This window comes from Heterocephalus glaber, unplaced genomic scaffold (assembly GCF_053883595.1).
Source record: "Heterocephalus glaber isolate CG9 unplaced genomic scaffold, H.glaber_assembly_v1.0 deba00001067, whole genome shotgun sequence".
NCBI classification, from domain to species: domain Eukaryota; kingdom Metazoa; phylum Chordata; class Mammalia; order Rodentia; family Bathyergidae; genus Heterocephalus; species Heterocephalus glaber.
Genome location: NW_028258187.1, coordinates 2,153,485 through 2,178,380, shown reverse-complemented (window position 1 = coordinate 2,178,380; position 24,896 = coordinate 2,153,485). Strand labels below are relative to the sequence as shown.

The 24,896-nt window shown below is 48.0% G+C and overlaps 2 pseudogenes; both read right to left on the bottom strand.

Moving 5' to 3' along the window:
• Positions 1-393: 393 nt before the first annotated feature.
• On the bottom strand, positions 394-1,511 carry LOC110346186 (histone H2A.Z pseudogene; annotated as a pseudogene).
• Positions 1,512-9,094: 7,583 nt separating this feature from the next.
• LOC110346187 (oligosaccharyltransferase complex subunit OSTC pseudogene) lies at positions 9,095-24,217 on the bottom strand (annotated as a pseudogene).
• Between the last annotated feature and the right edge of the window lie 679 nt (positions 24,218-24,896).

The following is a 24,896-nucleotide window of genomic DNA, read 5'->3' as shown; positions in this document are numbered from 1 at the left end:
ATACATTTGGACAGCAGCTATTTATCATCACACCTGAAGTGTCCCCTGGGCCTAGAGCAACACAACAGCACGTGATGGAGGGAAATGTGCAGGGAAGGGATGAGAGTTTCCAAGGAGACACGAGGATGCTTTTCTTCTTATAGCAAAAGTATATTTGGCAAAATCTGTGATTCCCCTTCCCACATGGAGTGGTGTTTGCTGGATTCGGTCATATGAGATGAGAAGGAAAACCTTGTTGGCTTGCAAGAAGGAAAACAGTCGTGCTGGGCTGGAGCCAGGCAGAAGCTGGGGCGGAGGTGCCGTGACAGGCGCGCCCTGTGGCCGGGCTGCACAAGGTGTGCCGGGTGGAGCAGCACAGCCAGCTGGCACCAGGCAACACCTGCTGGACTAGACAGGGACAGTCCCTGGGACAGTGTCTCTGGCTCCATTGCGGTGAAAGAAGCAAAAATCCCCCTGGTTCTGCCTTTGGGCCTGAACCGGGCTTCTCCTCACTGCAGGTGTGTGTCCTCAGCCAGCGCCACCAGCAAACTGCCCCAGCTAAATCCCACTCCTCAATCTGGGACCGCAGGGCAGCCCCACTGTGCCCCCTCTTGGCCATCCCATCATTTCTCGCGTTTCAGTTGCTGGCCTCAGAGTTGTCTGTGTCCCTGGGGGACTGGCCTTTTTTTGGTGGGGCGGGGCAGGGGGGCATATGACCTTTATTGAACTTATCCACCAGAGTGGAAATAATGTCTGTACAAAACCAAATGCTTGTTTCTATAACTTCTGCATCACAATTAAAATTCAAATAGTTTTAAAAACAGTCGACTCAATCAAAACCCACTACTTCAGAATCAATAGCTTCTTTGAAGCCACAGTAACACTTAGATATGGTTAAGACTTGAATGCAGAAATTTGGTTGGTTGGAAAGCTAATTAAACTTCCACCTTGATCAAATAGAATTACAAAAAGGCAAAACTGTTTTTCACAAAGATACAGTCCGCTGGAATCACCAAACCTGGACAGCTGTTAAGAGTATTTAGAGCCCCGAGATAAGGAATCCAGGCATCCCTCACACAGCCTTCTGTTGTCCTTTTTTCCCAATCAGAGGCTTGTGGCCATGTGGGGTGACACCACCACCAGCAAGTGTAGCCTTGATGAGAGAGTCCAATTCTTCATCCCCACGAATGGCAAGCTGCAAGTGGTAAAGGGTAATGTGCTTCGCCTTCAGGTCTTTGGATGCATTTCCTGCCAGTTTAGGCACCTCTGCCATGAGGTGCTCTGGGATGGCCACGCTGCACATGGCCCCCATGGCTGGTCGTCCTGGACTTCAGGTGTCCCTGGATGTGGCCCACGGGGAACTGCAGGGCAGTCCTCTGTGAGCGGGAAGCTGCCTTTGTCCTGGCCTTCCTGCCAGCCATTTCCAATTCTGCTGAGGCCCAAGCTTGCAGGCAATGAACAGGCCGGTCTGACACCCATCGGGACCCACGTCTGCTGCTCCGGCGAACCACGATTCGAATAGCATTCAACATTGGCATTTTTAGTCCAGGGTTTGTAATCAACTTGACTTTTCAATATTTGCAAATATATTACATTGATTAAAAAGAGTTAAAGTTTAGAAATGGTAGCAAGTGTCCAGCTACTGTTAAATGATGAGTTCTACTCATCTCAGCTGAATGTGCGATGTCCTGCTATGATGACAAGCATTGGTACTTACTCCCTCTGGGTCTGGAGATGGCTTCTGCTGGCAGGAGTCTTTCTGGGCCACCTGTCCCTGGGGGTCCCTGTGCCACTCCTCCCACAATGAAGGGGAGGCCTGCTTTCCCATCGAGCAGACGCTAGCTGGGGGGTGTCTTTTGGAGCTGCCCGGGATGTGCCAAAATTCATCAGTGTGGCTTCTGCTGGAGGCCAGCCTGCTGTCTACTCAGGGGAAGCCAGGGGACTCCCCTGGTAGTTTCTGCATTCGTGTCCCCAGGAGCGCTCTTTGAAAACCATGTGCCATCCCCAGGGATCTCCCAGCCTGACTATATACCGTTTTTGTAGGAAAATGTGTCCGGAGGACTGGGCCTTGTTGTCCCTGGAGGACAAGTAAGGAGAGAATCCCTAACTTTGATCTCTGTGCATGGTACTACCTTAGGTTCCCCACGTGTGCAGGTTTTCTTTGAAATAAATAACCAAAAAGAAAACTCCAACAAAATCCACAGTGCTTGTATCCACCCCTAGCAGGTACATTTTCGCCCGTGTCGCTCTCAGGGCTCTTTCTCTTGGCTTTCGTTGCCCTGAGGGCTGAGCGGCCAGCAGAGCTCCTGCCTGGCAGGTCCTGACGCCCTCCGTCTGTCCGTCCCCAGAGCTCTGGCATTTTTCCAGTGCAAGAATGACAGACTCCCGGTCCCAGGGCAGCCGAGCTGCCTTCTCCCACCTCCAGGGCCATCAGGAGAGGGGGGTGGAACAAGTCGCAGTACAGGTGGCTGAGTCCCAGGGAGAGTATCAAGTGCATTCCCAAGGAAACACCAGGAAAGCGGTGGGGAGAGGGCTTGGAGGAGCTGGAGGGGGAGAGGTGTTACCTTCCTGCTTCCCAGACAGCGGGCCTGTGAGGCTCTCCTCCGGGTGGAGAACATTTCCTGCCAAGTCTTCAGCCACACCCAGGACTCTCAGATAAGCCCAGAGCTTTGGAGTTCACATTTTGAAGGGAAGACAGGCAATCTGAGCCTCATAATATTCTCATATATAATATGACTGTGTATTTGTCTACAATGTAGGTTGTCTAAGTAAGACTTTATCCTAAATTGAGCCCTGAGTTAACTGGAAAACCTTAGTTACTAATTTGTTCTAACTATTCATTTTATAAGGGAAATTCAGTGAAATGTGTCAACTCATGCAAATAAATTTGACATCTGGTTACAAGGTAACCTGGGCTAAACCCACGTCCCCATGCCACCGCCAAGGTAGCCCTGGGCCCAGAGCATGCCCATCGGTTCCATTCGTCCCTTGCTACTGTTTTGGAAGTTGTGACACTCCTATTTCTGCTCTTTAAACAACTGGAAACTCTAGCATGCATGTTTAAGTTCAAGATGTTAAGATTAATCGAATATTCTCACCTTCATTCTTAGAGATCTTAGAAAATTTTTAACTCCAATCATATTTCCATCCAACTTGTATTCTGCTATTGTCCAGTGTTTTACAGCTATCTTCATTCTTTTTCATTGATGTAAATTTTACAGAAAAATGCACAGGTTTTAAGTGTATAATTCCATATATTTTTATCAAACTTATTGTCAATCAATATTTGCATTAATGTAACTTCCACCAAAATCAAGATACGAAATATTTCTATTATGTTTTTTCCTTTTCCAGTTAATTCTCACTGCCCCTCCCATTATTTGAAAGCTGTTGCATTTCTGTCACCTTAAACTAGCCCATCCTAGTGTAAAGCTTCATATACATGGAATAATACTGCATTATTCTTTGTGTATGGGTTTCTTTGCTCAAATGAGTTCTAAACTTCATTCCCATTGTTGTATGTATCAACAGTGTAATGGTTTCCTAAGTGTGTTCCTGGAAGCCCTCAACCCTTTCGGGGTCTCTGTGAGGTCACAAGTATTTTTATAATTAAGGAAGGACTATGGACATTGATACTCTTCACCAGCATACAGCCCGGCTTCCCCAAGGCTACAGCCATCTGACATTACAACAGATTGAATGAAGAAGTGGATATGAGAATCCAAATGCCTTTTTCTCAACTTAGACCTTAAAAAGATCCTTAAAAGTAAAACAAATCACTTTTCTCATTAAATATTTTTGTTTTGACAAGTATAATTGTTTTCATAAAAGTTCAGTTAGCATGTAGTAAGATTATTATTGCTATTTTTAAATGAACAAGTGAAGAAATTTTTGAGTTGCTTAGTTTTAATTTCCAATATGGTAAATAATAGCGATAAACCATGTTTTAAACAGCACTGTGGGGTTCTCAATGACTCTCAAGTGGAGAAAATGATCCTGAGACCAAAAAGGTTGATGATTACTGCTGTAGTTTTTGTTTTGTTTTGGGGACAGGATCTTGTTACTTTGCTAAATTGCCCTAATCTGGCTCAAACTTTCCATCCTCCTGCCTCAGCCTCCCGGAGGGCTGGGATCACAGGTGAGCACCCCACGCTGGCTGCAGTATTTCATTCTTTGTTATTGCTGAATGGCTTTCCATTTCCTGTACTGCAATTTGCCGATTATTTGTAGTTTTGGGGAACTACACAGGAAGATGCGATGAACATCCTTGTATGCATCTTTTGGTGGATGGGTAGTTTCTTTCCTATCACACACACACTGAAGAGCGTGATTGCCCCATTGCAGGTAAGTGTGGAGTTCTTCCTGTTCCCAGGTGGCCTCTGACATTGAGCACCCACCTGCATCAGGAAGTGGTCCCTCCCTCACTCCCGCTAATCGTCCTTGAGTCTCCTGCCATCTGATCAGCGGTCCCAGCTCCTCCCGGGTTGGATTTGCATTTCTCTGGTAGCCAAAGCTGGAACTTTTCATCTCCTAATCAGCCATGTAGGTATCTTCTTTGATGAAATGTCAGCCCTAGACTTTTATTCATGTTTTGCTATTTTTGTCAGCAATTTGTACAGCAAGTATTCTCTCCAAGTCTATGGTTTGCTTTTCTTTCTTTTATTTCATGGTGTCTTTGGATTAGCAGAAGTTTTCCACTTGAATAAGGTGCAATCAGTCAATTTTTATGCAGATGGTTTTTGTGCCTTGTCCAAAACAAATCATTAGCTATGCCAAGCTGGTGGGGAAACCCCATTTTCTTCCCAGAGAAGCTCACCGTATAATGTTCACGTTCAGGGCCCCGCTGCATGCTGAGTTAACCTGCACACTGGTGACGAGGCACCCGTCTCTTTCCTGCGGCCCAGCTCCTGCTCCTGGAGTCACCTGTTCTGATGCAGCGTGGTGGACACCTGAGCTCACTGGAGAGGAAATGTGACGGAGAGCATCGCTGAGCCTGTGGCAGCCTCTTCCGATGGCGCCAACCTACTCTAAAGCATCAGAGAACCAGGTTCGCAACACAGCACAATTCCTACACTATTCCTTATTCTGGAACGTCTCATTCCTTTTCTTCATCAGCTGATGCCTCTTTTACCCATTCAGCGATGGTGCAAACTGAAGGTCAGTGTCGCTCAGGAAGCCCACATTTTTTACCTGTCTTAATTTGCTTAACAACCCTGATGCTTTATATGGATCTCACAAGTTCTTCAAAGATGGCCTTTGACATATTCATTTAAAATCACTCGAGGGAGCTAGTATAGCCAACCGTGTGGTAGACACTCCCCAGAGGATTACTGAGTTAAGTCGGATTGCAGGCTGGGGCTTGGAAAGGTCACTTTGGGGCTAGACTTCCCCCTCGACCCCACCTTGCCCAGGGTGCTGCATGCAGCAAATTCCCGGGTAACTGCTGGTCTGGAAGGAGGCCCAGGGTGTCCTCAGGGAACTCACTCTGCCAGCGAGGAGAACGTCACCATAGAAGGGCAGTGTTAGGGTTTTGGGTTAATATCAATCAATCTATATTTTTTATTTGTGAAAATAAAAAGAAACTGTAGGAAAAACCCCAAATCTCGGAATTGTTTAAAATAAAAAGAGTTCAGCGGTGATACTCTGTATTTGGGATTTCACTTCAGTTTTCTTACACAATCTTCCAGATGAAGACACCAAGCACAGACTAAGGTTGCGTGTGTCTTTGAAGCAATTACTGAAAGCAGTTAGACGTTCAAGACCAGAGCATCACAGGAGAAATAGGTTAGTGAGGAACCCTCCTCAGTTGCTGTCTTGGGTGCCTGCAGTGCACTTTGGCCCTGGCTAAAATAAGGAAGCAAGAGCAGTTCACTGGGGGATTGCAAGGCCTGTTACAGGATCCGGGCACGTTAGACAGCCAGGTTTCAGAAAGAGCAAGGACAAGGGACTCAGGAGTGAGTGCAATGTTCGTCTAGGCAACTGCTTATGAGAATCAGCTCCAGGCCTTTTCTGCGCTTGTCTCAGGGATCTCTAGACCCAGATTCCCTGGAGAGAGGGCTGCAGGGTCCTGGCTTGGATCTTCTACGCTTGGCCCTTCCCAGAGTCTTTGTGACTCTGACAGCCCGGATGGCAAGGGGTGGAGGGAAGGTTTGCTCCCTGGGGACATGGCACTGGCAGCAGCATGGGCGGAGAGGTTGGTGGGTGTCAGCATCTCAGGTAGGATCTGAAGCCCGGTGCGGCCCCCATGCTAAGGGCTCCTCTCCTTTGGTCAGCCACAAATGCTGTCCTGGCAGGAAAGGGGATTTAGGAGCTTGCCATAAATAGCAGGGTGAGCGTATTTCTGATACATATTTGACTGCAACTTTGGAGAATGAATTAGTTTATCTTTAAAAATCACAGTTTCCTGGAAAATAAAAACCTTTCCAACCACAAGCCATCATCCACATCAAAGGAAATGAAAGAATGGTGCCAGTGAGTTCCATGGGTCTCTTCTCTCCCTACTCAGTTCCTGGAAAGGTATTTATTACTGACTAAAATGCCACTAATAACAATTATTTAAGGAGTGTACATTATATGCAAGGAAAATGTCTAATGTGTACCATGTTGTGGAATCAGCAGACAGCATTCAGGTCCTCTTGGCCCCTGGGGTCACACCTGTGGCAGACGAGTGGGCCTGCTGTGGGTGTGCTGGGTACTCCTGCATCTTACTCCCATGACTGGACCAGAATGGTGACAGAGGCCGCAGACCCTGCACCCCCACCTGGATGCCCCAGGCTAGCCCAGCCTCAGCAGACCTCCCTGCAGGCCCAGCTTGGCCTCCAAGGAGCCTACCTCCCTGTACAGCTCCACCTCCTGCCACTCCTGCTGGGCTTCCCAGAGATCTTGATCTGCACAGCCATGAAGCCAGGACGCTGTTAGTGCTGTTTTGGTGCCCACACATTGCAGCCACTTCTGACGGGGTAACAGACATAGAGCCGGGATGGCCTCCTGGCCACCACTGTGTCCACTGCCCTCTCCTGTTAAGCCACCCACATGGCCAGCACATTGCCAGGGGATCTGGATCCCTTCTGGGTCAGGTGCTTTGTCACTGCGGGAACACAGTCTTCACCTGACGGGATGGAAGAGAGAGCCGGGTTTTGTGCTTCTAAAATGAGGATGTGGAGTACTGTGGTGCTTGGGGAGGAGAGTCAGCTTGCTTACTTGTGAGTCACCCTGGGGACTGGTGGAGCACACTGGGTGTCAGGGTGGTCATGGAGGGTGGCCTTGGGGAATATATCTGGTCTCCAGTCCCTTCCTCTCTGGCGCTGTTCCCCTCCTGTGCTTCCCAAGCCACCATGAACTGAGCAGCTTTGCTCCACCAGGCCCTTCCGCCATGATGCTCCTGCCTTGGAGCCAGCTAACCATGGACTGAGTCCCCTGAACCATGAGCCGAATTAAACCTCAGCTCCTTTAAACTATGAATCTCAGGTATTGTGTCCAGAAACAGGAAAGCTGAGTAGTACAAGGAGATAATCTTTACATTTCCTTAGCTTAAAATTTTTATGATTTTTAAAACAATAATGTTTATGCATATGTAACTCACTTAAATCTCAGTGTTTGTTGTCTCTAAAAGAGGGCATTCGTTGGCTCAAAGGGCTGATGGAAATGTTTAATAAATGGACATTGTGCTTTATACTACATGAGTTCCCATACAATAATAGCCATTCACTATATCCATCAACTTCCTTTCCCTCAGGCAGAACAGAAATCCCAAGCCTCTCAAGATTTTGTAGCAGTGACTGACTTAGGGACCCATAGACTAAATACTATATTTCCACTCAAGTGGGTAGAAAACTTGGTCCATATTTACTTACTTTTCAAAGGACTTAGATAGTTTTGCAACCTAAAAACAATGTTTTAAGCATAGCCTGGAAATAAAAATTTGGTCTTATTTTTCAGAAAGCATTTTCAATAACAGTTACTTGCAAATTACTCACACCAAAATACCCAAAACAAAATAAACCAAACCAAACCAAAGCAAAGCCAGCATTATGCACAGAATAATATAAGCGTTTTTAACAAGGTCATGCTATTGCACTGACTTAGCATGCTGCCAGAATTTAGGAGTTACACCATGCATGTCACCCCTTTGGAATCCTGCTCAGTTTTGTTGTAAATGAGTACAGATAATTTGACATGGAGCCCTGGGTTCATTTCACTCTGACCGCTTCTTCCTTCCTACAGACAACCCGCCACGCCACTCAGATAAATTAAAACTGCCCAGGCCTGTCGCAGAGGCCTTGTCACTGCCCAGCTTCCTTGCCTTTTCACACGAATGCTGCCTGGACACACGTCCTCGTTTCTCTATAACCTACTGGGGATCTTGGTACCAGAGGGGGCCTTCACGAACCCGAGGCCACCTCAGGCCACCCTTCTTGTGCACTGGGGACGGAACCTTTGGTGGAGGATGGGTGTGAGACTCTGGCAGGCTGAGCACACTGTGCTCTATCTACCAAGGCCGGGATCTGGCTGTGGCTTGTTCATGCTGTAAGCGACAGACCCTTACCCAAGGGTCTCCCCACAGCCCGAGACTGCCAAGGGGCTGGTTCCCTTGGCTCCTCAGTTCTCCTTTATATTCTTTCTTTTTTTTATTAGAAAAAGTATTTATTTCTCTCCTTTTATGCATCTTACCATGGAGGAAGCAGTCTGCGTTCACGTCTGAGACAAGGCATTAGCGCGCAGTTGAAGGCAGAGCACCATCTGCGAGGCAGATCTGCTGTCCAGTTCTCAGCCACAGGATCTGCTTCCTGCAGTTGCGTTAATTTCTGGGATTCAGAAATGGCATCTCCAAAAATGCTGAAGCCATTGTAAAAAAACCCCACTTTATTCATTATTACAGTTTGAGAAGTGGAGTATATTTTCTTTAAGAAATAAAAAATGAAGAAGAAAACGTCACTAGGCACAAACCAGACTAGGTCGGCAGGAAAAAAACACTGTGATAAACTTGTCTCTGGTATCAGAAAACTCTAGTCTGAGCTTTAAGTGCCTCCCATGTTTTCACTCAATAATTTTTTTATTGCTGCTCTTCATTTTTTTCCACATTTCATAGCAGAGGGCTGGTACGGCCTTTAACACTTTAGCGACAGGAGCAAATGTGATGATTTCTTCTCCAAGCACTCCAGCCCATCAGGTAGCCTGGCATTTCACTCTCATGAATACTCTAGCCATGAAGAAACTCAATCGGACACAGGCAAATCCAGAGAACAGCAGAAGAAGTCTGCTGAGCTTTGGGACATTTGGTGTGTTGCATCAGTCCAGGGTGACGAAGCCCAGGCAGCCCACGGCAAGCAGGAAGCTGGAGGCCAGGCCCTCCATGATGCACCGTCCATTCACTCTGTGAGCCAAGAGAGCTCTGATGCCCGGGACGCTTGGGGACTCCACGATATCATCCTAAATTAGTCCTCTGGTGATGAGGAAGTAGAGCACCACCACCAGGGCGTACACTGTCACGGCGGACGGCATGTGCACCCATGCATGGCGGCTTCTTCAGCTTCAGGTTGGGACATTTGAGCACCAAGAACAGGACGCGGTGGAGTCTCCATGTTGGCGGTGGCAGCGCCCTCTCTTCTTTGTGTTCTTAATGAACACCTGGTCATCTTTCAAAACGTCTTTCCCATCTGCTCCCAGACAAGGTGTCTGACTAAATTGCTTTCTGTGACACATGCTGGCTCTGAGCTAATAAAAGAATCACCACGTAAGTAGGAAGTAGGATTCTAATCAGAAGACTATATTGAACTGGAGATAGTAAAATCCTGCATGAGTACTTGCACATGCTAAAGATACATGAAGCTCCACCCGGGTCAGAGTGGCTTTGCCTCTGAACATGGTAGCCTTTGTTTGCCTGTAGCTTTATTACTGAACTTCGTAAACTATCAGTTTTATTATGTACCGTACATAACTCCTGGAATTTTACTATGGTAGCTATAACCCCAGCATTGGTGAGACTAAAGAGATCATTTCAGGGATCGATATTTTGAAATAGAACTAAAAACACATTGCTGAAAAACATTTATTCTTACTAAAAAGATCTGACTTTTGAAAAAAGCTGGAGAAATCATCATTGAAAATAACATTCCACCATCCAATGCTTTATGGCAGTGTCTCCTGTGATAAAAATTCTGGAAGCATCTAAGTAGTTCAGCAGTAAAATTATGATTTCAACAGAATCCTTGTGATTGAAACCAAAGGAAGGAGTGGTTTATAGGGAAAAGTGACACCATTCACACTACCCCAAACTTCTCATAGAAACTCTGGCTAAAATTATTAGGAAGGAGAGAAAATATCTCAGAAGACCTCTGGGACTTTAATGTGTTTTGCAGACTTCCCTATACCCAGTGGTGCATTTAACTTGAGAGTTTGTGACTTTGGTATTTGACTGTCTGATGTGGTTTGGAAAAAGGCAGTTTGCTGTCAGTTTGCTTGGTGTTACTCTGGAGAATGGTCAGTTAATACCGGGCTAACTGGACTTGAAATGTAACTTGATTAGACAATAGCTCGAGAAATTATCAGTTCATCACTAGTGTGCTGCAAGAAAAGGTTTGCTTTCAGCTTAATGCTAGCCTTGGGATTGCCAGGGGAAATAATAGGCTTGCAACTGAGTCCATTTCCTGAACTTAGCACTGCCCACATTAACCCAAGGAACAGACTTCAGATGGAAATCCATGTCACTTTTGCTTTTCCTATTTGCATATTTGAACCATAGAGATGATGGTCCAAGATTTTGAAAGAATAAAGGTTTTGTTTGATTTATTTTTTTTCCAGATCAATGTGCAAACTGGAGCCCCGGAGGCCTGCTTTTTAGACCTGTCCTCATCGTGCACGGCCAATCGCTAAGACAAAGAGGTTATTTTCTACCTGACTTCCTCCCAGCAGAGACTGCTGTGGCACTGGGACGTCATTTGGTTTGCTGGGCCAGGCAGGGTACTTCAGCGGAAGCCAGGGCAAGGACAGGCTTCAGGCTCTCGGAACCTTCTACCTCATCCCGGTACTCAGGAGTTCTCCGAATTCCGTCACACCAATCCCACATCTTACCAATTTCGCACTACTGCCTTAATAGACTTAGCAGGGCCCACTGCTGAGCCTGCAGTCCCTTATTCTGCTCTGGCTCTGGCCCACGGGTTGGTGTTTCTAAGTGGCTGGTGAGGAGGGTGGAGTGGCTGGCAGGGGCATCACGGGGCATCTGCACTTAGTATTTTGCCGTCGGAAGCAGGTTGGAGATTACCTTAGCAAACTGAAGGCTGCTTCTGCGGAAAGGTCCTGCTTTGCTTTCAGAGTTCCATCTTTGGGGATTATTTTTAAGGAATCCTGATATTTTGAGAAAAGCAAATTGTCTAGACATAAAAAGACACCTAGAAGTTTCTGTGCACATCTGGTTGATGACTTTTTGGCCAGGAGGATGAAAAAGTGACAATTCTGTCCCGGATCTTGAATATGCCAGGCTACATCCAAAACCCTCACATGAGGCTCCCAAAGCCTTAAGTGTGCAGGAGGGGAGTAGAACATGTTTACAGCAGACTCGCTGGGGTGAGCTTTCTCCGACACTTCAAGGACCCTCAGCAGTGGATGCAGTGGGCACTGCAGGAAGGGAGGTGATGTGCAACACAGGCACGGACTCTGTATGGCGGGTCCTGCCTGTGTGCCCACTTCAGGGCCAACTAGCAGCATCGCCAGCCCCAGCCCCACGCAAATCCTTCTGAATGAATGTTGTTGTCGAGCTAGATTGCCGTCAAATTCTATTTTCTTGTAAAATGCCCAGCCATTATCCACACTGCAAGTGGGCGGGCATGTGGGGGCGTGGTCACGTGCAGGTGGGGCAATTACCTGGGTTCACTCTGGATCTCAGTGCGACTCAGGCGAGTGGGGTGGAGTCACTAGGCCCATCCTGGAGGAAGCAGCTCAAGATGGGGTTCAGCCAACAATCCGCCCATCAGCTCTTTGCCGGGGTAGTGTGCTGACATGAAGTGGCGTCACCCCTGGGCACGTGGAATTCTTCCACTCTGTGTCACCATTGCTTAGGAGAGACAGGAACCCGGAGGAAGTCCCTGTGAGACAGGGATTCTTCCAGGGATGGGGAGGACTTAGGACAGGAGGCAAAATTAAAAAGCTGTTCATTCATATTGGGAAACTTAACAGGACGAGGGATAAGAGATCTGGACAGAGTGAACACACATAACTCCTATTATATTCAAGGAACAGAACTTGGAGGCTTCCACTAAAATTCGTGGGTGCTAACAGCAGCAATGAGGGAACTTTACTAACCACTTTGATATAGTATCTTATTTACAAGTTTTGGTTTGCAGATCACATGTGTTAACTTTTAAAATTAATTATACTTGAATGTGACACAGGCTGAAGATAAAGTTCGATGCCGTGGGGACCCTGCCGTTTTACCATGTGGCTTTCCCAAACATTGGTCTGGTATTGCTTAACAGCAGCAGAAGTTTCCATGGTCCCACACATTTTTAAAAAGTGATCCTTCAATATTGATAATAGTTATTGTTTTAAAGGCTCTGAGAAATCTCTTGGAAGAGAAACCTGGTTAACTTTGTTTAACTCTAAGTTTTCCACCTTTATTTTACCACACAGACTGTCTTCTGCCTAAACTTTCACCACGATGCTATAGAATGTTTTCTCACCTTGAGCGAAGGATAGATTTCTAATGGTACCCAGGGAAATCAAGATGTTAGTGCATTATAGTCCCAAGATTTCAGACCTAGATGGTGAAGAGTCGCTCATTTGTTTTGCCTCTTTCTGTCTCTATAAGATCTCACCTTGAGGACAGGTGAGCTAACTCGGGAGTATAATAATTACTCGCTGAGTACTTCCGGGGTCTTCTGTATGCACAAAATACCTAACTGGATACCTTATGCTGTCTATGGTTTTAAGGCTGTCACATATTTTATTTAATTCTCACTCCCAAAAATTCTGGGAGGAGGGTACTATTGTAATTTCTATTTTACAGGTGAGAAGACTGATTCACAGATGAGAGGCTGAGTCCCTTGTCCATTGCAGCCCAGAAGGTGTCAGAGGGTCTTGGGCAGCTGCCTGACTCTGGCCGGGGCCTTGTGACTGTCCGGTCACTCTGCTGTCCTCCTCCAAGGAGCCAGTTACACCTGGGGAGGACCAAGTAGGTGTGTGACCAGGGGCCACCAGGGAGGTGATGCACTTGACGCCATCATAAAAACCCAGAGGAAAAGGTGAGGCAGCATCTGCTAAGAAATAGCTCTGTGGCAAGGTTTTCAACACAGCTCAGTGTTCCTACAGCAGAGAGGAGGGCACATTAGGGGAACGCGGTGTGTGGAGCCACGGGAACAAACGCAGGTGGCATCAGGTGTGAGTGTCTGTTCTCCACCTGGGAGTTCCAGCCAGGGCCGAGGCCTGTCCACCGCACGGAGACCCAGTGTGGCCAGTGCCTGATCCTCTGCCTCCTCTGTCCCCCGCCGGTGGAGCAGCCAGAGCCAACCCAGACCCAGAAAGGCTCAGGACTCCTGCCCTCTGGCTCTGCCGGGGCCCTGTCTCAGAGGAGCCAGAGTTCGGGAAAGCCCGGGCTTGTGTTCTGAAGTAGAGGTGTTTAGACCCGTGAGCACCGGCTCCATGTTGTGCTCAGTTGCACGCGAGGTGCAGTGACACACTGTAAGGTGTGGCCCCGGGCTCCCCAAGCAGGTTTGTGTGTGTGCACCTAAGAAACTAAGGTGAAGGGGACACGCCCTGTCAGTGCACCCTCAGCACACGCCCCTTCCGCGCAGGGTGTACGGCTGTGTATGTTCTTGTTGTCTATGACGAGATGCAAGCACCCTGGGGACAGGGCCTTCAGCTCCCCCAAGGCCGGGGTCTGCGGACTGGGCCGTCTGGGCAGCGGGCTTGCCCCGAAGCCTGTGTGTCCTGCCTCTCTGAAGGTTAATGCAGCAGGCGATCCTCACACCTGGGCTGCAGGCGGGAAGCACAGGAAGCCTGCGCTCTGGCTGGGGCTCTCGGGGCTGTGCAGCGCTGGTGATAGCTGTACGGGCTCCACTCCCCAGCCGGTGCCCTTTCCGTCCTCCACTCCACCTGCCCGTTACCAGGGCTCCTGGTAGACCTGTGTCAGAAGAACAGCTATTTACTTACTGATGGAAGCCTGTTGAGTTTCTTCACCAGCAAAGAATCTGGAGTCAAAGGGAAGCTGGCCCTGATCACTGCAGGAGCAGGAATCCTGCTAGACCCCCTCTGACCCTTTCCTGGAACAGGGCCATAAAAGCGTGGCTTTGGGGCGAAAGTGGCTGTCGTTAGCCACACTTATGGAGAGCAGCTCGCTGCGGTTGGCGCACAGCCAGGCTGAGACTGCCCTGCAAGGGGACACAATTCAGCAGGATAATTAGGCTGCATGTTGTGCAAATTTGTTGATAAAAATGTGCTGCAGATTAGCTGCCTCTCCAGCTGAGGGAGGATCAGACACAACAGGTGGAGGCCTAATGGGGATGTGAAATGAATACTTTGTTTCCTGGCTCCGCCTTTGTTATTTCTTCAGAGGATTTCTTCAGAATCTTCAAACACAGGACAAGCACCTTTTTCCTCCCACTTTTGTTTAGTTTAGTCTAAAACCATTGGCCCAAAGGAGCCTGAGCCATGCAAGTTTTCAAAAGAAGTTTCTCTGCTTTTGTGGGAAATGCTCAGGGAGTAAACATCTGGACAATGGAAAAATTAGAAACAATCTGAAGTAACAGAACCTTTAAAGTAGGGATTAAACGTCTTGGACTCCAAATGTCAGCTCTTCCTCCATCTAATTGGTTTGTTTTCGCTGGAGACTCAGACCAGACCCCACATACACCAGTCCTTAGGCACAAGGACTTTGCTCTGGCCTGTGGCGTGCCGGGCTCCAGGAGGGCCTGCAGGTGCCATGGCCCCCAGAAAGTGCCTCGAGACATCCACCAGCAGCCTAAAACCGCACAAGAAAGAAAGAGCAAAGAAGTGGGTCCACCCTTCCTCTCGGTGAGACAGAGTCCCTGCTCCTCACCCTTAGGTGAGGCTGGTTTTAGGATGACTGGAGACCCCAGTCTTCCTTTGTGGAAGGTCCTCAACAATAGCAGTTTGCCTTGTAGTGTGTGTGCGTGTGAAGAGGCAGTCTAATTTCCCCCTTCTTGCTGGACGTCTACTCTCATTATTCTAGTTTTCATCTTTCTTCTCATCTTCAGCTGTCACTGTCTTTCCTGACACACAGACTCCTGCCGAGCCGTGCGCTGGCGTGAGCGGCACTGCTTGTGTGCACTGTCAGTGTTTACGTGAGCAGCTGTAGGGTGGAAGGAAAAAGCATGGGCTTGGGATCGAGTGTTATCAACAGGCAGAGGATGGGAGACCCCGGCCCTCACTCCCCATGCAACATGAAGCGAACAGCACCAAGCTGGCCCCAGGTACCCGTGGGAATGCTAGAAGCCAAGTGAGAATCTCCAGGAAGTAAGCAGTGGTAAGGCACACCTGTGATCCCTGAACTCTGGGAGGCTGAGAGAGAGAGAGAACGCATTGGAGATGTAGCTCAGTGTGAAGGGCTTGGATTCAGTCCTTGTTACTATACTAGAACAATTTTTAAAAAGCTGCAACATACAGGCACATGTCCAATAGAGAAGGCACTCAGAATGGAAGGGCACTGCGTGGCATTGCTGCTCATTGGTTCAGTGTGGTGCAGTTAGGAGAAAGCACCTGTCTTAGTTACTTTTCCCTCATTGCTGAGACAAAATACCTGACCCACAAAGTTAAAGGAGGATAGGTTTATTTAGCTCACAGTTCATAGAGGTTTCAGTCCATAGTTGACTGGCTCCATAGAGTGGCACATGGCAGAGGGGCATTGCAGAGGAGAAACAGTTTGTTATATGCAGAAGACAGCAAAGGCAACAAGGGACCTTAACAGCGTCTTTCTGCCCTTTTATCTTACCCAGACTGCTTGGGGTGAGTAGCGCTAACACCCTAACGCCAGGGCCCTTGAGCCTAGCACTGCACCATAAATGAATCACATGCTCCAGATCCCCTCTGAAAAGCCCCACCTATGACCACATGAGGCTTGGGGGACATTTGGACACAGCAACATCCCAGTCCCTGGTTCCTCCCTTGGGACAGAAAGAAGCCAGCAGAGCCTGTATGTAGTGTGCTGACAACCAAGACACTTTCTCACACAGCACAGCTGGCGTCAGGTGGGGCTCTGGGAAGCAGTGGTGAGAGATGTGGGGTGGGAGAGTGGCTCAGGGCAGCAGCCCGTGTGTGACAGCACAGCTGAGGCCCCGAGAGCAGCAGTGTGAGTCTGCGGAAAGTTAGAGGTTTAAAGGGGGCTTCATACAGGGCAGTGGAGAGGTGTGGCACACACGGCCTGGGGGATGGGGACCTGATGGCTTTGCACCTGACCAGGTGTGAAGTTTGCTCCAGTTTGGAGCCTGAGGAGGGCAGTGTGCTTTCAAATGCCCAGATCACCACACAAAGGGGAAAGCTGAAAGGACAAAGTGAAGCTCCAGAAATGGACACTAAGGAAACAGGCCTCAGATTTACTTGACAAAGACATTCAACATCTGTCTTAAATATGCTTGATGAGCTAACAGAGAACACAAGCAATGAAAGGAAACCCTGAAAAACACACTGAAAAGATGAGACTATCAACAAAGAGATAGAAAGGATTAAAAAGAACCAAACAAATTCTGAAGCTGAAAAATACAATAACTGAATTGAAAAATCCACTGGAGTGGCCCCATAGCTGTTTGAACAGATAGAAGAAAGAATCCCTAAATTTGAGGTCTTGTCACTGGAAATTACTGAGATGATGAGCAAAAAGAAGTTAACATAAACTAAAAGACTTGTAGGATGCCATTAAGTAGACCAATATACACATTAGGAAGTTCCATGAGGAAAAGAGAGATGAAAAAGAAAGAGGAATTAACTAAGAAATAATGGCCCCAAATTTCTCAAATTTGAGGAAAGACATAAACCTATAAATATAAGAGCTTCAGCAAAGCAGAATAATCCCCCAAAAACTTACCTTAAAACCTAATCAGACTGTTGACAAAGACATTCTTAAAATTAATTTTCAACCACAAAGGATCTGCAATGACATGATTGATAATCAGATTTCTTAGCAGAAATTTTTCAGACAAAAAACCAATCTGGGATAGTTGATGTGTTAAAAAAAAAGCCCAGTTCTACAACCAGCAAAACTGACCTTCAGTAATGAAGGAGAAATTAAGTATATTAAAATTTCTTAAAAGCTTAGGGAGTTCATTACTACTAGACTTGCTCAACAAGAGATGTCAGAGTCCTGCAAGTTGATGCTAGACAGTAATTCAATTCTATTAAAAAATACAATAATTTCTCACAAAGGTGAGTATATGGACAAATACAAAAACTTGCATTATTTTAATTTTGATTTGTAAGAGAACTTTTTATTCTTTTATAGGATTTGGAAGATAGAAGCATATAATAATTATTAATCTATGCTATTCAGTATGCACCATGTGGAAATGTACTTTGTATCATTTCAAATGTAATTTCTGATACATGCTACCACCAGGGTGAATCTTGAGAATATTGTGTAAAGTGTGTCTCCAAAAAAATATTATATGCATCTACTTATATGAGGTGCATAGAATAGTTAAATTCATAAAGATAGCAGTAGGTTGGGGTTTGTCAGCAACCGGGGCTTGGAGGGTGGAATTGTTCTGAATGAGAGCAGGGTTTCAATGTGGGAAGTTGGAACAGCTCTGGAGACTGTTGGAGAACAATGTGAATGTATTTAATATGACTGAAGTATACATTTAAAATGGTTAAGATGGCAAAATTTATGTTTAGCATATCTCATCGCAGTTAAAAATTTAAAAAGTATACACACACACACACACACACACACATATATAGGAACTAGCCATGAGTTTGATTTTCAAGCTTTTTAATTACTCCGAGTGGAACAATCTTCAGCAAAGACCATTCGCTCTGAAGCTCAGTTTCCTCCAGGATGCAATGGAAACCATCTTGCAGGATGAAATGAATGGATGCCCGTGGATCCCCTGGGCCGCAGGACGGAGGGGAGTATTCTAGATCACACCTGTTCTGTGGCAAGGCTCCAGTCAAATCCTTCTCCAAAGTGCATAGCAAAATGTAATTTTATTTTAGTTTATCTTTTAAGTATTAAGTAAGCAAAGGTTTCAGAACCGAAAGAAGCTTCATTAAAGCCATTCTTCAGGTAAATGGCTGAAGACAAGAATGACTTTCTTACCCTTTTTTAAACCATGCACACATTTTAAAATATAACAAAATCAGTCTCTCCAGAGCTAACTTGGGCAGCTTTGTAGAAGTGGGACTCAGGTGGAGAAGGGAAGGCAGACGCAGGAGTGCGGATCTCCCCTCCCGCTCCCAGGGACCGCTTTCTGGTGCATCCTACTGCCTCCTTCCCATCACCCCTTGACTTTCCCTTGTTTCTTGTAGATCCACTGTAGCCACTAGGCAAAGGAGGCTTGGGATGACCCCTTCCCGGGCTTGTGCAGCGGCCGCCTCTGCAGGGTCTGTTTTTCCATGGCAACCTGAAATCCATTCCTATCAGAATCTGGGGAACACCAGCCATGGCTTCAGCCAAACAGGGAATGCAGGGTAGCATCTCAGTGATTATTTGGGTTCACAAATCCTTGTATATATGAATTTATTTGGAAAAATAAAGCCTTAAAATAGAAGTCCAGGCTTATCACACAGAAGCCTTTTCCTACCAACCTAGAAGCAACAAACTATGTGGTTTATTTTTTCCTTCTCTTTGAGATAGAGTAGATTCCAAAAGGAAGCTGATGTCAAGCATTTGGACAAACAGCCAAGGTCTTAGGGTTGGGATTGCAGGGAGGGAGGAGATGTTCTCTCCTGGACTTCATCAGGCCAGGGAGCTGCAGGTTTGCACCAGTTATTTTTGTAACCAAGCACTTCCATCTCATCATGGAAAAGATCTCTGTAACAGACACAGAGGGCAGATGGGGATGCAGATCACTGGAGCATCACTCTGGGGTTGAGGACACTCTGTCACTCTAAAACTTGCCAGGTCGCTGGCTGGGCTCTGCCTGGGGAATGGAACCCAGATCCACCAGGCTGGCAGCCCCCCACTAAATTCTTAAAGCCATTGGCAAAAGTGCTCCATTCCCACGCAGGAAAGTGGGGAAGGGCCAGGTGCTCTCCTGGGAGGCCACTTCCCTCGAGGGAGTCTCTCAGACAGCGGAGTCACCGGGCACAGGGGCAATGGACCAGGCCAGAGCCTGGACACGGACGGACAGTGCTGCTGTGGCTTTCTTTGGCCCTCTCTCCTAGGGGCAACTCCAGCCTTGAGGAGGAAGAGGGAACAGAATGTCCTGCAATTGTCCTGGCCACCTGGTGATGCTGATACCATCAATGTCACAGAGAGGGGCCCTTGAGTGGCTCAGCAGAAAGAGCTTTGGTGACTGTGTGTGTGAGAGAGAGAGAGAGAGAGAGAGAGAGAGAGAGAGAGAGAGAGAGAGCAGCAGGCTCGGGGAGGGCTCTGCAGATTCGTACCCAAAGCACCATTGCCTGATAAGCAGGGGCGACTTGGGGAGCCTGGTGCCAGAGCGCGGGTTGGGGCACTCACGCAGCGAGAAAAGCACTGGGCTCTCCGCCGCCCTGAGGAGCGCGTGATCCACGCGGGCAGACACAGCTCTCCTTCATAAGTGGCGTGTGTTCCTTTTTTCCTGTAACACTTTTTGATTCAGAGTCCAGGAGGGAGCTGAGCCCTGGTCATCTGGTCAGTGCCAGGAGCAGGGGACCAGGTCAGAACGAGAGGACCCTCACCCCGCTCCTTCAGGAGGGTGCTCGATGTACAGAATGGGCTTGAAGTGGTGTCCTATTCTGCAGACGGAAATGTTTTATTTCCTTCTCAGCATCAAGACCGGGTCTCACAGACACACAGGCCTGTGCATCCCACAGCACCGGGTCCCAGAAGTATCAGCAGTCGCCAAGCCCCCCCGCCCACTCATTCAGAGGTCCTGTCTCGGTTTCCCTCTCTGCCATGGGGAGTAATCAGACCCCCCTTGGCCTGCTCTGTGTGGCTTTCCTGAGCTTCCAGGCTGACAGGGGTCTAAGGTAAAACCGTCCCCTCACTGGTGACCACGCGTCTCCCCCAACAAGCCTCTCCCTCCACCCAGACTGTTTAGTCTTTTCTAGAACACGGGGCTACATCTGAAACAAACACTCGACTTTATTTTAATACCAGGGCTTTGAAACCCCAGTGGTTAATGACTCCGCCAGCTGCCTCTTGTCCTCTTTAACAGCGACCTCTTTTTAGGAATAACTGCCACCTAATACCCCTCTCAAACACTAGGTCGACAGAGTTCTTTGGCTGATTTTTCCATCAACAAGCTGGGAGCGGGGTGGGCACGAGCGGGTGAGATCCATTTCCCTCTCTGGGCCGTGTCTTTCTCTCCACTGCTTGCTGGATGTCTGTGGCTGCCGACTGATGATGGGAGGACTTCAGTCCCATCCTGCTAAGGAGATGCCCTGTCTTCCTGCCCCTGCCCTCAGAGCACAAACAGGAAACACAGGTGGTGGCATCCTTGTTGTGGATTTGGGCTCGGAATGCCTCAGTATTTGTGTGGCGCTTCTGTCTCCACCCACCACTGTCTTGCCCACATTCTCCTGCGAGTGCTGCAGGCCGTGGTCATGCACCCAGCTGGCCCCCCAGGAGCAACGCTGGCATAGTGGCCAAGCTCTCACTCCTTGGGCAGTGGCTGGCCGGGGGAAGGCGGGAGACAGATGGCACTGTTCCGGGCCCGGACCAGAGTCCTCAGAGGGGAGCTGTGGGGGTCACCCCATGCCAGTGGTGTCCCTGGAGGAAAAGGCCTACGCAGTCAGTGCATGTCCCCACTGTTCCTGCCCTGGGGGTATTGCTGGTCTCTTACTCCTCTGCCAACGCCCTGTCCATCCAAGGAGCCAGGCTCAGCCCAGAGGTGAGGCTGTCTCTCCCTGAAGTGACAGTGGCTGCGATCAAGGGGTCCTGGGGCCCAGGGACCTCCTGTCACCTCAGCCCAGGCTTCCTCACTGTCCCCATGTGGACTGTGGTTCACATGTGTGTGTGGTGAACTGGAAATGACCAGTGAACCCACCTCCCTGTTAGACATATATATGAAAGGTGATCTGAAATATGTGAATGTTTACTTTTTAAAAACTTATTACAATTAAAGACATTTCCACGAGTCCTCCTCACAACACCCCCTTTGCTCTGAACACACTCTTCCCCTCATTCTTGCCATTTCCTGCAGCAGCTCTGGAGTCCTCTCTTATAAGGGTCTTCAGTCACACTGTCCTGGCTGTCTTGATGTCCTGAATGGATTTAAAACATTTCCCTTTTATGGTCATTTTGACTTTGGGGAAAGTCAAAAGTGGCACGGTGCCAGATCCAGTGAATAAAATAGAGGAAGGCATCACGTTTTTATGAGCCTGCTATTTTATGGGATGGTGTCTGAAGCAGCATTTGCTGTGTTTTTAAATCACATCTCATAAAGACACTCACAAAAGAGGGCTTCCAGACCTGCTTCAGAAAGTGGCAAAAGTAATGGGAGAAGTGTACTTGAAGTAAGGGGTGTGTAATATGAGAGGGACTGTCTTAGTTACTTTTTCTTGTTGCTGAGACATAATGCCAGACCCTCAAAGTTAAAGGAGGAAATATTTATTTCAGCCCACAGTTTGTGGAGGTTTCAGTCCATAATCAGCTGGCTCTGGGGCAGGGTGGCCTGGCAGAGAGGCCTAGCAGAGGAGAAACAGTCCATGGCAGGCAGAAGGCAGCAAAAGCATCCAAGCAGCAAGCAGCAAGTGAAGCTATGACCCTCTTTCTCTCTCTTATTTCTTATCCAGGCTATCCACTCTTAGGGCGGGTAGCACTCACACCCTTAATACCAGCGTCACACACCCTAGATCCAGCCACCTCTGGAATGCCCCACTTATGAGTGCATGAGGCTTCCAGGGGACTGCTAGACACAGCCATGACAGGGACTGAAGGCAATGTGTCTTTTAATTTAAACATTCACCACATCTTCAACCACACCTCGTATTGAAGAGCCTGGGGCTGGACATTTGTCTGTGCAATTTGTCTTGTAATTTGCTGGCCTTGTGCCGGGCAGAAGTTCCTTTCTGAGCCCACCAGTCTCCTCTGAAGATGTTACTGATTACAGCTGCAGTTGCAGTTTGTGTGAAGACCCAGTGATAAAGCGTGCAAAACGAAAGCAGGCTGTCTGGCACACAGCAAGCATCCCGCGTGTTACACTTTTGTTATGAGTAACACAGATATTTTACAGTTATTGCAAAGCACTGAGTTTTAAGGGAATTCCACCCCATTATGATAATGTACTTTTTTGACTGAGCTGAGGACCCAAGAAATATAATAGCAGTGGAGTTTTGCTTTTTGCCTCTCTTGCAGCTGTGTGGACTGGGCCAGCCCGCCCGTCCAGTTCTCCTCCACCCACTCTGCTCTGGCTGTTTCTTCACAGCTTGGAAGCCACTTGCTGCTTCAGATAGAAACAGTCTTACTGGAAATACCAGCTTTAGCTTGCTTTCTGTGGGACAAGTAGATGTTCCCGGCTGAAATAGCGTTTGATCATTTGAGTACAGAAGCTTTGGCGTGAAGCCATCGTGAAAATAGAATCTCTTGTTTAGTGCTTAGAACTTCCCCAACTCACACACGCGCACACACACATACACACACACACACACACACACACACACACACGCCTTGGAGGCTTTGAACCAAGTAGGTAATTGGGAAAAAATATTGCTTTCATGCATTTTTTTTTTTTCCTGAGGAAAGAGGTCAGAGATGAAATTCATTTCTGCTTTTTAAATTTCTTTTATTTTGGGGGGCATGAGGGAAGCAAAGAGAAGCCTTTTGTGTGCTTTAAGTTGTGTGTGTGTGGACACACTCCCAGAGGGGAAATAATCCTCTTTGATGATTTAGGGCAGCTTACAAAGCACACTTACAGTTCCCCTGCTGGCCCCTCCGCACCACGCTTGGGCTTTGCAGAACCCAAACCCCGTGAGTCGTGCGAGGGCCGAGGGCCGAGTGTCCGGCACACGTGTGAACATGGAAGCAGGAACGCAGGCGGATGCCCTGCCAGCCCGCAGAGCATGTGACCAGGGCAGCATCACCATGGCCGCCTTTCCTCCAAGACGGCGGTGAATCCAGGCCTCAGGAGCAGCTGCCTGATGAGTCTGCGTGTGCAGCACCCCAGCTGCAGGTGCTGGTGGGGAGCTGTGGTGCCCCCCTGATCCCGGCTCGCTCCTTCACCTCCGGCTCCTGTTCTCAGGGTGTGGGTGGATCTACGGAGCCCAGGGCTGTCTGTGGTTGCTGCTCGAGGCATCCCAGAGCTATCGGAATTTATTCTGACTGCGTCACCTCTACGCTATTTAGATGGAAAATCCCCAAACATTTCTTGGCACTCTTCTATCTTTGTCTATCATTTGCCTTCTCGGTAAATTCTCAAATCAATAAATCTTTCTTTCTTTCTTTCTTTTCTCTCTCTTTTCTTTCAATACTAAGGATCGATCCCAGGGCCTTCACACTGAGCTCCATCCCCAAACCTTTGACTGTTTTTGGTATTTTTTCAGACAGGGTAGCTCACTAAATTGCTAAGTTGCCTGTTCTGGCCCCAAATTTGCAATCCCTTTGCCAAATCTTTCTATCTTTGAAATCATACAATTTCTAGTGGATTCCAGGATTCTTGCAAAGTATTTTTTCCTAGCCGTCTTTATTCAAACATAACATCAGGGTCCTGTGATCTATCTCTTTGCCTTTTCTGAGGGCGAACACTTACTATTCCCTTGGCTCTTTCTTATTCCCAGATTCTGGCTACAATTTGCCAGTTTCCATTACATTCTTGCAAACAAAACAAAGCAAAAAACTAATGTCTTAAGGCTGTTAGAGTTTGAAAACTTCATTTAATTTCACTGGTGATTTTCTGACCCCAAAACCAAACCAGTTCCTTGAGATTCAGGGTCCATGTCTGATTTCCAAGATGGGTGCAGAGGAGACAGAGATGTGAGACCACATTTTGCTTTGGCACGGGTTTGTCGTGAGAATCTGTGGCTCTGTCCGTCGCTGGCTGTCCGGGAAGGGACAAGCACCAGGCCTGTGGGCTGCTGTACCTGTCATTACCGGAAGGGCCTCATCTGACCCTTGGGCTTTCCGGCTGATGCTGAGGCCAATCAGCCACTGGTGCATGGCGGGAGATTCGGTAAGAGTGGCCTCAGCAGGACCCTGGGGTGGCCTACACTGGAAGGTGCTTTCTCTGCCCCAAGTATCTCAGGGCCCCAGTGCTGTCCTCAGGGCCCCCAATAAGCACCAGGTAGGACAGACACAGCCTGATGCTGGCCCGGGTGCTTAGCCATTGGGAGAAGGGAGCGGAAGCCAGTTTGGGAGGTTTGGAGGGTCAGGGGAGTTCCTCTGCCCAACTATGACACCATGGAAAGAACAGGGAAGGGCAGCTAAGAGGTAAGGAGACACCATGGAGCATCACAGAGCTGAAGAGTCCTGGGCACAGGACTGGTATTTCCCTGAGAGTGCTGGAGGAAAGGAAGCGGAAACTCTCACTTCCTGTAAGAACTTCCTCCACATCCGGGGCTGCCAAGTTCCGTTGCCACCACTTGTGAGCAGCATTGGCTAGGCATGTCAGTCCTCTGTGTTTAGGTGCATCAGTCTCGTGTGTTTAGGTGTGTCAGTCTCCTGTGTTTAGGCATCTCAGTCCTCTGTGTTTAGGTGTGTCAGTCCCGTGTGTTTAGGCTGATGTGGTGGCCAGAAGCATGGCACTCATGACATGCACGTGAATTTTCCAGGAAACAGAGTATACTGCTGGTTTCCCATTCTTGGTTCCTAGTGCTGCCAGAGTTTTAAGATTTGCTTT